The sequence below is a fragment of the Aethalodelphis obliquidens genome, unplaced genomic scaffold, assembly GCF_003676395.1.
Source record: "Aethalodelphis obliquidens isolate GAN/ISIS:26980383/991018 unplaced genomic scaffold, ASM367639v1 scaffold61, whole genome shotgun sequence".
Lineage (NCBI taxonomy): Eukaryota > Metazoa > Chordata > Mammalia > Artiodactyla > Delphinidae > Aethalodelphis > Aethalodelphis obliquidens.
In genome coordinates, this window is record NW_020838005.1 from 3,581,318 (window position 1) to 3,594,485 (window position 13,168).

The 13,168-nt window shown below is 40.9% G+C and overlaps 1 pseudogene; it reads right to left on the reverse strand.

Annotated features, from left to right (window-relative positions):
* Window positions 1–3,068: 3,068 nt before the first annotated feature.
* Window positions 3,069–4,169, reverse strand: LOC113610175 (uncharacterized protein C18orf25 homolog; annotated as a pseudogene).
* Window positions 4,170–13,168: the final 8,999 nt, after the last annotated feature.

The following is a 13,168-nucleotide window of genomic DNA, read 5'->3' on the forward strand; positions in this document are numbered from 1 at the left end:
ATTATTATTTTACATGAAAGACTTCATTTATTTATTCTGGCCACACCACACAGCATGTGGGATCTTAGTTCCCCAACCAGGAATCAAACCCATGCCCCCCGCATTGGAAGCACAGAGTCTTAACCACTGGACCACCAGGGAAGTCCTCAAAATAAACTTCTATTACTTTAAGCCAACAACTTTTGAGGTATGTTTGTTATAGCAGCAAGCATCATCTTAAATGATAAAACAAGGAACAGAGACAGTAAGGGATCCAATGCAGGGGATGGAGCAATGGGAATGTCCAGCAGAACTGCAAAGAGTGTTCCCAGAATTACAGCTGGGCAGTGGCTGAGAGTGCAAGCCTGGTCGAGATTAGAAACAGGCACAGAGGGACCCAGGAGGGACGGAAAATTGATTGGTGGGTATTCTGATGTGCAAACAACAAGAAATTCTAAGGAAGCCCCAGAAAAGTAACATCTGAGGAAATGTACTTTGGGAAATTAGAGGTTGACACAGAAATGCAAACATAATAAACTACTTGGCTCATCAGGGAACAATATTTATTTGCATACAGCCAATACTGCACGCACTTGGTAGGAATATAACCAAGAAAAGAGAATTCTGTGATGATACGTATGTGAAACAAAGTAAGAATGCTAAATTCTTGGCTTCCATAGTGAGAAGCCACCAGGTAATACTGATAAGATACAAAACCAAAAAGTCAAGAAACAGTAATTTAAGTATCTATGTAGAATAATCAAAGTAAATAGCAAGAGAAAAGAATGTACAGTGGTTACCTCTAGGAAGTAAAAATCTGGGATGGAAAAGGGTAGCTATTTGTCATTATAAATATTATACCACATTTGACTGAAAGTATGTACATATATCACTTTGATAAACATGAATATATATATTTTTAAAAATCTGCTTACATCAGGCATTTCTAACCTTCAGCCTGGCTGTACCACACTTTTTAAATGGCTTATAATCAGGACAGAGATAAATTTACCTTGATGGCAGGGAATAAAAATCAACGTGCCCTCACATTGCCTTTCGCATAGTCAAATGATTCTTGAGGACTTTTCATTCTTTCCTTAAAAAGAAAATACTGCCAATATAATAAAAAGGGATTATTGGCTAAATGTTGGCTAAAATCATTTAAGATGGGATTTAGAATCTAACAGCATGCATTCTCGTCAGGGAAATAATGCTTCAGTTATAATATAGAGCAACTGGATGGGTCTGTGATGCAACAATGTGATGCTTATTTCAGCCTATATTTTGAGGTGTGAAAAACCTCCTTCTATAATGACCTCTTCAGTGGGCACATTTTAGCCGATGCCAAATCCACATCTATAGTGAAAACCATAAATAATCTACACACACCTCATCCCGCGTGTGAAGAGAGTAGAGGAAGCATGAACAGGAGAGTCAGAAGCATGGCAAGAATATACCCCCTATTTCCAAAAGATGCCCAAACAAAAGTATTCTCTTCCACTGTCAGACTATGGATTTGACTTTGTGGCCAAATTGTCAGCTGAGAAAACATGGCAATGAAGAGCCTATGGCAGAGAAAGGGGAGAATAGAAAAATCAGAATTAGTAGGGCTTTGATGGTATCTTCAGCCAGTCCTGCCCTGACTGAATGCTCCCCTATACCGTTCTTTCCTTCCTCCTTGGCTGTCCATCCTCTTCCCCCTCTTACAGCCTCCTCCCAGCTCCAATCCTCCGGCAAGGGAGCTCTGAGAAGGCTAAAGGTCATTCTGGACTCCTTCCTTCTCCCTCCTTCCTCTACCTATAGAGCTCCTGGAAGAAAATTTTGTGACTCTTACGTGCAGGTGAATACCTTCATTGCTTTCAACGAACAGTTGACCCCAGGCAATGCTTGGCAAATGCTCGATGCTGATTTTGAAACTGCACTGTGCTGGCACCCAAGCTAAGCAAAGTCAGTGGGGAGAGACAGAGAGATTTCACCAGCCTTTCATGAGGTGCTGACTGTGCTTTGCATGGGTTACCTCAAGGTCAAGAAGAAAATAGCAGCATTCCATCCCAGCCTGAGCCAGCACACCCTGGGAGAGAGATGTCGTCACCTGCCAGACAGGTGCTTGCCCATCAGATATTTGTCCCCGCTGAAACCTGAGGAGCTGCGTTAATCCAGAGACACTGGAGAGCTGGCCTTCTGCTTGGGTTGTTTGTGTTTCTGTTGGCATTGTTGTTGCTGATTTTCTTCTTTTAATCTATAACAGTGAGTTAGTAAGAGGAGTGTGAGGACACCAGTGTTCCTAGAATCACAGAGGGAGATTCTGTGAAATCTTGGGGGGCGGGGGTAGGAGAAATGATTGGAAGGAAGAGTGGAAATAGCTGACCCTGAGGGAAGAGGACAAGTCCCAGACAGGGAAGAGCCTTCCTATAGGATCTATTCAATTTGCCTGCCCGGACACCTCTCCCCTCCTTTGGGGGAAGCATGGCAGAATGGAGAAGAGCACAGGCTCTGGAGCCAGGCAGGCTGAGGTGGGATTTGGGCTCCCTACTTACTAGCTGTGTGACTTTAGGCAAGTTATTAAATCTTGGGGCCTCAGGAGCTTCATCTGTAAAATGGAGTAATAGTACCTGTGTGGTTGAAAGGATTTAATGAGCTAATACCTGTAACTGCTTAGAACGCTGCCTGGTAGTGTAATAGTAGGTAATCAAATATTGGCTTTTTTTTTCAAGTCTACGTATTAATTTTATTACACAGAAAAATAACTACAAGATTCAAAAACTGAAATCCATTTCACCTGGTAATTAAAATATCATTCTAAAAGGAAGGCAGTTTCCTAAGATTGAAAGTCACCAAGTAAAATGAAGTCGTCTAATAAAATTCATCATTCTCAGATTCCTACTGAGGGAAAGAAGAAATTCTTTTCTCTGTGATGTTACTTTCCTAAGTGACTTCTTTTAATTTAAGAAAAAAAGGGGGGAAGGGGGCAATTTTCCATGAGTTTTGATTATACAAATGCCACAAACAGCTTCTGAGGCTGAAGCTATGACAGTGAGCTTCCATGTCACAAAGAGGAAGAGAAGTAAGTGGAAGAGAACAGTGCAGAGGAAACACAGTGACACTGCATTACAGTAGGTATTTACGTCTGCTATCCTCATCCAATGTAAGGTCAACAACTTCTGCAGGTGACGCCCAAGTCTGCTGGGGAGTCACAGCAGTCCATGACTGTGTTTGCCGGGTGCTAACATACTGCATGCCAGAGCCATGCTTCCATGAAGAGACACTCTGAATCACACCTCCTTGAGGATGAACCCACCTTGCATGTCGCTGAACTCTCACCATCTCCACTTCACTATGTGAAGAGGCAATATTAATTTCTTCATTGAGTGGTGCATTGCCAGCAGATGTTCTGTCACTTGCTAGGAATCTTGGATCCAAATGACCTGGTATCTCTGCAGTGATCCCTGAAACCTCTGCAGCATCGTCTGATGAGCCTGTGCTTGAGTCACAAGTCAGGTCACTATCACTGGTACTACTGTCCTGCAACAGGTTATATTTCTTTCGTACGGCAGCCTCCCGTTTCTGCCTCAGTAGCCTGATTCTCTCCTTGTGCTTTTGGGTCCGATGACCTTTAACCTTGGCAACTGGGCCATTCTGTTTATCACTGGATTGCCGGGTTTTCTTGGCAGCCACGGTGGATGTTTCACTTTCAGATCAGGACCGGTGAGACTTGCGCCCAACTGTGGCACCGGAAGGATCTCCTTCTACCGCTGTTTCTGCCTGGGAGGGTTCATTCTCCTCTGCAGAAGACAGCGTATCTGAATCGGCCAGGTGACCAGTAGAGGAAGTGGAAAGCATGCAGTGGTTAGAGGAGTCTCCCTCATAAACTCAGCCAGTTGTCGGTTTGTCACCCTCCGTGGATGCTAACTGAGACTCCAAAGAGTCCCTTCTCAGTTCCATCAACAAGCAGGGCATTGAAGAAAGAACTGTAGAATCCACCACACCATCTTTCAGAAACTGAGATTCCAGTTCCACAGATCCATCTTCCTCCTTAGCTGACTCTTGTTCAGATGTTTTTGGTGGGACTTCAGACTCAATGAGTTCTTCAACTTTTCCCACTGCTTCCTCCATCTTCATTTCAGACTTGCAAGTTAAATCACGGAGCAGAGTCTAGGAAACTACGTCAAAGATGCAACGGGAAAGCAACCCCTCCTGAAGCCTTCGCGAATGAAGCTCGTGGTGTTTGAATCCTTGAGTCACTCCAGGAGGGAGTCTGCTCCCTTCTCTCCCCACCTTTTTGCAGATGCCAACAGCTCGGCTCAGGGAGATTTGGCTGTGCTCCTCTCATGCAGTGGTATCAACATCCCATTCAAGTTTCTGGATGAACCTTGCACTCCTCGCAGACAGATCGCCACCTCCAAATATTGGCTTTTTCTAATGGCTTCCTGATACTCTTTAGGGAGCTACTCTTAGGCTCTGTGTCTGGGATGGAGCTGAACTTGCCTCTTCCAGCAGCACATAAATAACCCAGGACTGACCAATTGAAGCACCACCCACTTGAGCATAATAATTACTTCCTAGAATGTGGAGCACCTCTTAAGAAATATTACTCATGGGAACATAAAATTGTGCAGCAACTCTGTACAGTTTTGACAGTTTCTTTAAACACTGAACATGCCATGACCATAGACTCAGAAATTGCACTCTTGGACATTTTCTCAGAGAAATGAAAACTTATGTTCACATAAAAACCTGTACATGAATGTTTATAGCAGTTTTATTTGTAAATAGTCCCAAACTGGAAACAACCCATAAGTTCTTCAGTGGGTCAATAAACTGTGGTACCTCCATAACGACTACTACTTAGCGATAAAAGGGGACAAACTATTGATATATGCGACAAATCAGATGATTCTCCAGGGAATTATGCTGAGTGAAAAAGCCAATCACAAAACTGTAATATTTATAGAGCATTATTGAAATGACAGAATTATAGAAATGGAAATTAATGATTTCCAGGGGTTAAGGAGGGGGTGGAGGCCGCAAGGAAATGAATGTGACTATAAAAGGGCAACTTGAGGGGTTTCTGAGGTGATAAAAATGCCCTGTATCTTAACTGCATCAGTGGTGATAACCTAGCTGTGATATTGTACTACAGTTTTGCAAGATGTTACCACTGGGGGGAACTGGGTGAAGGGTACACAGGATCTGTCTGTATTATTCCAAACAATTGTATGTGAATCTACAATTATCTCAAAATACAATGTTTAATTAAAAAAAACCTCCCCCAGGTGATTTTAACATGTAGCCAAGTTTGCAAACAACTTTCCTGGGTCTTCAGCTTGCAGATGGCAGATCGTGGGACTTCTCAGCCTCCGTAATCACATAAGCCAATTCCTTAAAATAGATGTCTTATAATGTGTGTATATACATACACATATATAATGTCATATATATATATATATATACACACACACAGACACACATCTTATTGGTATTGGTTCTGCTTCTCTGGATAAGTCTGGCTAATATACTCTATTTACTACCATCTCAACTTTTTGTGCTCTCGATGTCATGTTTTTATCTTACATATATTTCAGTTTCACAAGGAATTATTTTCATTGTCTTATAAGCAAATATTCATTTATATATACTTATATGTATACTCACATATTTTATTGCTATTTATTTCTTCCTTAATTTCCACACTTCCTGGAAAGCATTAAGACAACTTTTAGCTTTTCTTTCAATGCAATCCTGCTAGTGACAAATTCTTCTAGTCTTTGCTCATTTGAAATGTCTATTTTTCCTTCATTTTTGAAGGGTATTTTTCCTGCATACGTAATTCCACGTAGGTCACTGATTTCTTTCAGCACTTTAACATGTTATTTCATTGTCTTTTGACTTGAATTGTTTGTATTGAAAAATCACCTGCTCCTTTGAAGTATACGTATCATTTTTCTCTGTCTCTTTTAAGATTTCATCTATCTTTGGACCTCAACAGTTTCACTGTTTGAGACCCAGGTGTGGATTTCTTTTATTCACAACTCTTTGGATTTGTTGCCCTCATCAAATCTGTGATTTGAGTCTTTAATCAATTTTGGGAACATCTCTGCTAATGTATCTTCAAATACTGCTTCTGCCATATTCTCTCTCTCCTCTCCATCTGGTTATCAAATGACATGTTAACCTCTTCTCCATGTTCCATATGTTTCTTACACCTTTTTTCCCTATTTTCTATCCTTTTGCTTCTGTCAAGGTTTTGGTCTGTATATTTTCTATTGATTTACCTTCCATTTCTGTAGATCTCTTTTTAGATATATCTAATCTGCTTTTAAACTCACTGATGACTTTCTACTGGTTATAGTATTTTTAAATTCTAGGTTCTTTTATAAGTTCCAGTTCTCTGGTGAAATTTTTGATCTTGTTATTTTTTTGGAATATATTAATCACGATCATTATAATGATCAATATATGATCTTTCCAATATTTGGGTTATCGGTGGGCTTGCACCTACTGTCTTTGTTCTCCTAGTTTTCAAATACATTGTCCTGTGTCCTGTGTCTTTGCCTGCCTAGTAATTTTTTTATTGCATGCTGGGCATTGTGTGTGAAAAACTGTAGAGACTGTGAATGATATTATCTTACTTCAGTGAAGATTTACTTTTCTTCTGGCGGGCAGGTAGGGTAAGGGGGTGGAGGTGTCATCTTAATCCAATCAGGGACTGAGAGGATTCAAGACTGTTTTCAGTTTTGGTGAGGGCTGATCTGTTTCCACTTTGCCCCTACTTCCGGGGCATAACCCATCCTAGGCATGTCCTGAATGTTCAGTGTCCTTGTCTTTTGGAGGAGACCCCTGGCTCCATGCCACTCCCACAGATGCCCAGACCCTTCAGGGTGTGGCCCTTCACCTGGGCCTGTCCTCTCTGACCATTTTGTTTTCTGGACTTCAATGCCCTTGTCAGAACTATTTGTTTCAGCCCATCCTTCATGAGAAGCTCTCTCTTGGGTAGTTAAGTTAGTTTACTTTGAAAAACTAATATTTCAGTGGCTGAATGTAGTTTATTTTTAAAATATCTATATTTTACTAGAGATATTTGAACTTCTAACCAAAAAAGACCTATCTTCTGCCTCTCCTTTGCTGTGGGATGCTGGGCAAATCACTGTACTATGGGATTGAAAAAAGGGCTAGGTTTTCTCTAGCTCAGGCATTTTATAGCTCCCTGACCCTAATGGTACACACCAAAGGACAGTTTTGTTGTGATAACTAAGATTGGACAGAGCATAAAAGGGTTAGCGTCAGCAAACAGATTCATATTTTTTCAAAGGATTTTTAAAAATTCTATAAATGTTTATCATCTGATAGTTATGAGCACAACTGAAAGTAGAGAATGAGAGGAGCTTGACCCAATCATACCTGCTATAGAGGATTAGGTTCTGAAGTCTAAGGCAAAAAATGACTTGTAGGTTGGTAAGTTGTAAAAAAAAAAAAAAAAGAAAAGAAAAAAAATCCTTGAAAAACTCTTAAGTAGCCCACAAAGTAGAATAAACATATTCATATCTCAAGCCACACAGAGGACTGACATTCCAACTCTCCATACGTCCAAAAAAAAGTCAGTTTTCCCTTCAACACTAAAAGTATTTCTTCAGTTGACAAAGTATTTGGTTTCTATGTAGAGATAATACCATATTCTTTAATGTTTATTTAAACACTAAAATCACATTGGTGCTGCAAGAAGCAAATGGGAACTGAGATCTGCTAGGAAAGAGTAGATCACATCTTCCAGTGCATATTTTTGGGGCGAGTGGGCATCAGGTCGTAAAGGAGGCATGACTGTGACAATTACCAACAGCACTCCCTCCCACCCCACCTGTGTACAATTACGTTCCCATGAGTTAAACATTCCTGGTATGTGATTTTATTATAACAGATTATGGGAGAAGTTAGGAAAATATTTGAGGTTAAGGGACAAATAAGGGTCCACAAATTAAATTAGCCAGGGCACAGAGGTTACTAGCTATGCCACTATTTGCTCAAGAGATGGGGGGAAACCTTAGAGTCACATAATAAGGCTATGAAGAGTTGAAAAAGAAGTAACATATTTTGTGCACCTGTTAGTATGACATATCTTAAATATGCAATCACACTTACATTCCTTTAACAATGAAAAGGTTTTTACTAACAAGGACATCGAGGATCTACGAGGGAACCCCGCTCATCTATGTGGACCTATTCTCTTAGCCTAAGACGACCCAGCTACAAAGCACACATCTCCCATATGCTGAAAAGCTGTTAAATGTCTTAAATTTAGGGATCCCGATTATTATGAGCTCTCCATGGAGCTTTGCCCTCCACTTGGGCTTAAAGGAACACATTAATTAATGAAATATGCAATAATAATGGAAGCATTACTTGCTGGCTGTGAAGACTTATGTATACATAAAACCATGATCCAGACATCATTTTTGTGAAAAGTTCTTTACTTAAGGAAATGAGAGAGTAACCCATCACCTTTATTACACTTCAGGCAAGGGCAGGTGTAATTAAATTGGAAATATGCTCTTGATTGATTTCTAAGCAGCTCTGTCAAAGGGAGCTGTGATTCTGAACACTGATCAACAGTCATACAATCAGTAGAGCAATGAAGCAGGGACATGAGCCACCAGGAAGAGACCATCCTGCAAGGGATGATAACCGCTTCTCACTGAATCAGTGGAGGGGAATTCAGACACGTAATTATTTACAAGATCGTATCTGAAGGTGACTGTGCTGTTTACACAGTGAATGCTTAAATGGAAGTAATTACACTTCATTGGAAGGCATCGACTGTCACTTCACTAGCCTTCGCCCTGGCCCACCTGGACAGATGTGTTTACGCCTTGCTTAGCTTCATCTAAATTAGACTCCATTGTAGGAAACAAGATTTGAAAGCAGCAACGAGAAACAGAAGCAGCTACATTTTGTTATTGACGGGAAATATTAGCACAAATAAAATATAAAAATGTATATCCAGTGACTAATCTCTTGTAGGAACATTTCCATGGATAAACTTCCCACATTCTTTCTTTTAAACAGAGACTTCAGCATCTTTCCCAGGAATCTTTTCCTGGGGGATTATGGTTGCTGAATCTATTTCCATATCATCATTTCGCAATAAGAAAGGTCTAAAGAAAGACTTTGAAGGATCACTACAAACCCACCAGGAGCGTCAGGTGGCCTGTATTCGTAGCACTTAATATGGTCGAATGATCATTAAAGTAATGAACTTAAAGCACATGACAGAGGTAAAGGTGTTAAGGAGAAACACACTCCTCTCATTACTTCCTCTTTAATTTTTCATTTACTCATTGTGTTGACCAAAGGTTGGCATGGTTACACTCAATCATACCATGATTGCATTACACACACACAAAATGTGAATGATACTCTACCACACCCATCTTTTGGGCTCCTACCTTCCCTCTAAACATATATAATAGACTTTTTACTTCAATTAAATTCCAATTTATAAAAGTTTGCTCTAACACGTCCCACTTGAAGTGCAGACATAACTGGGGAAGAAAAATTCACACTAGGATGTGGTCAGTTTGGCTCACTCACAGGCCAGCTTCACCTCACTCAAGATTTAGATCCCCACCTCTGCATGATGACAAGTCATGCTACGCACCACGCACTGCAGTAACTGTTATACATAGAATGTCTCAGATCTACTGTCCCTGTGTGCTGGATTAGGATTGAAGACAAAAATAAAAGCCACACGATGTGCCTTCTGATACCCCTTGAAGGGAAAAGACAAAGGTCCCCTCTTTGTGCTGTGCTGGAGGTAAGTGCAGAGACAGAGGCACACAGTGTGCTGTGGATCCTTCCCCAGCGGTGGGAAGGGAGGGGGTGAGCAGAGACTGAAGGAGAGCCAACCTTGCCTGAGAGCATTTTCTCTCTTTTTTCTTTCTCTGTTTCTCCCAAGTCAACCAATCCTTCTTTCTCTCACTTTCTTTTTTCCTTTCTTCTCCATTTTCATCCACCTCTTCTTTTACTTTCTTTGGTCTCTTCTTATCATCTTTCCTTTCCTCCCCTGCTTAGACCTTGGTTTTACCACCTGCCCCCACTACTCAAATAGACAATGCTGAACAAGGTTGCATTTCTGGTTATTCCTACAAAATACCATGCCTTGTCATGTCTATGGGCTCCTGCACAGATGTCGCCAAGCACACCACATGTTCTGAAAATGCTAAAATGTGATCACACTGGGATGCTCACCAACTAAACATCAATCCAATCAATCCCCAGTCTGAGGTTTAGTAAGAAATGAAATATGAGGAAGGGAAAAGAAGTTCACTTAAATCTGAACTATTCACCACTGAGGAATATAAGCAAAGTCTTATATAGGACATTAGTGAGATTTGGGGAGAGGAAAGGACAAAACAGGCTTTTGTGGATTTAAAGATTTTTAGTAAGCATCAAGACTCTTGGTTTGAGACCAATATAAACCAACTGCCTTTTAGCCTGACCTTTGGCAGTGCTCATGTTATTGGCATGCTGGTGGAATAATTTATCGTGCAAAGACGGCTTTCACATCATCAAAATTAAACACATTTGTGCTTTAAAGGACGTCATCTGGAAAGTGACCAAACAACCCACAGAATGGGAGAAACAACTTGGTAAGCCATATGATAAGCCATATATGGTAAGCCATATAATTAATAAGGGACTTGTACCTAGAATATATAAAGTTGTGTGTAAAATGCATACAATTCAACAATAAAAAGACAAAGAAGCCAATTTTAAAAATGAGCAAAGGACCTTAACAGACATTTCTCCAAAGAATACATACAAATGGCCAATACGCACATGAAAAGATGTTTAACATCACTAGCCATCAGGGAAATGCAAATCAAACCCCACAATGAGATATTACTTTACACACACTAGTATAGCAATAGTCAAATAGGCAGATAATGACAAGTGTTGGCTAGAAGGTGGAGAAACTGGAACCCTCATGCACTGCTGGAGGGCATGTGAAGTGGTGGACCCACTTGAGAAAACAGTCTAGTAGTTCCTCAAAATATCAAACATAAAATTACAAAATGACCCAGCAATTGTACTCCTAAGTATATGCCCAAGAGAAGTAAAACCATGCGTCCACACAAAAACTTGTACACAAATGTTCGTAGCAGACATAATCTTTATGATAGCTAAAAAGTACCCAAAAGTTCATTACCCAAAGGATGGATTTAAAAATGTGGTATATACATACGATAAAATATTATTCTGCAATAAAAAGAAATGAACATGCTGCAACATGGAAGAACTTTGAAAACATTATGCTAAGGGAAACAAGCCAGTCACAAAGGACCACATAGTGTACGACTCCATTTATATGAAATGTACACAGAAGGCAAATTTATAGACACAGAAAGTAGATTTGTGGTGGCCTAGAGCTGGGGCATGGGGGTGGTTGGGAAGTGACTGATAATGAGTACAGGGAATCTTTTCTTCGTAATAAAAATGTTCTAAAATTGATGGTGGTGGTGGTCTTACAACTCTGTGAATTTGTATACTTTAAATAGGTGATGTAAAGTATGTGGATTATGTCTCAATAAAGTTTAAAAAAACATAAAAGGCTTCCTGGGCATTACAGAACTGGCTCCACAGCCAACCGCCCCCCCCAGCTCTAAACGCTACTCGTACATCTTCTGTCATTGTGACAAACCACAAAATCCCCACAGAAATGTCTAAATTTCCCCTGACGGGGGAAACGTAACGTCCCAACCTATTGAGAACCATTGGAAAAGAATAATGCTGGAGGACGCAATTGAGCATTCACTCTGGAGATTTCCAATGCTCTTGACAACAGATACTCATGCAATCTAAACCTTCTCAAACAACCCAAGTGTTCTCTGTCTCTTTGCTAACCTACATCAGATTCAAAGAACAGGAAAAATAAGAGCGACTTTCTTTTACGATGTTCCTTTCAAAATGCATTGGCACTGTGCCATTGAAAACAATCTCTCTTTTCCTTCTTTGTAGGAAAATACACCAGGACAAGGGTTGTTGAGGAAGGCATGAAAGTGATTGCTTGTGCTTCTTTGTTCTCTTGAGGACCATTCCTGGCTGTAGCTGGGAGACAGTCTCATGAATGCCTAAGCCAGGAGGGATGTTAGTGATCTGAGCCCAAGTCACTCATTTGCAGATGAGGACAATGTACTCAGAGAGGTTCAATGAGTTGACCAAAATCACACAGCTATTAGGGCAGAAATGGGGGAAGAACCTAGCTACTACTTTAATACTCTATCATCATGATCTAGGGCTAGATCTGGATGATTCGACCTTCGACACAGAGGCCTTGTGGCACAAAGCTGGAGGGCAGGATGTGCAGTCTGCGGGAGTACAGGATTATTCTACAGCCTGGTCAATTCGCCCCCTATATGTCCATTCATCAGCTCGAGATCTCCAGGAATGGCCCATCGATCACTGGGTACCTGAACGACTCAGGAAGACTCTGTAGCCTGCTTCTGCCCAAGATGTGAGTCTGGGGACACACGTCCATCTCTGGGTTCAGGGTAAGCCCAATGAACCCCATCACCCATGTTTTCACCAAGAATAGCATTAATGCATGTAAGGAAGGGAGACTACCTAGTAACAAAGAGGTGTATACTCAGAGCAGCACTGCCTGCAGTGAGCCTCCGAGAGCTTCATGGTCAAGTCCCCCTCTCTTTGGTATTTCCCAGAAAGGATTCCACCCTCATAGTTCCATTGTCACCTTGGCTACCACTGCATAGCAGGGCCAGCAGGACTGCTTTTTTTTCCAGCCCTCAGGAGCGACATTACACTTCTCTTTGGGGACTCTCAAGTGACAGGACAATCTGAAAATACTTCTTTGCAAACTTCACAAGTGAGAGTCTACAGAAAGGCATGTCAGTAAGTGCCTGCGGATATTGTACTTTGGAAGTTTTTTAGGTGCCCTCTGGACTTAGAGCGAGTGGATTTCACGAACATTTGACAGACAGATCGTCAAGCCAAGATGGAGGGTCAAGTTTAAATTCGGAGCTTGCCATCTGATTTTTTAAAGGCATTTTCACAGCAACAAAAGTTTTCCTTTTGCTAAAACAATTAGATACAGGAATTAAATGTTTCAATCCAATTCACATATCAAATTTAGCCCTAATTCCAGCTCTTCATCAGAAGGAACCATCTTCAGCCTGTAAAT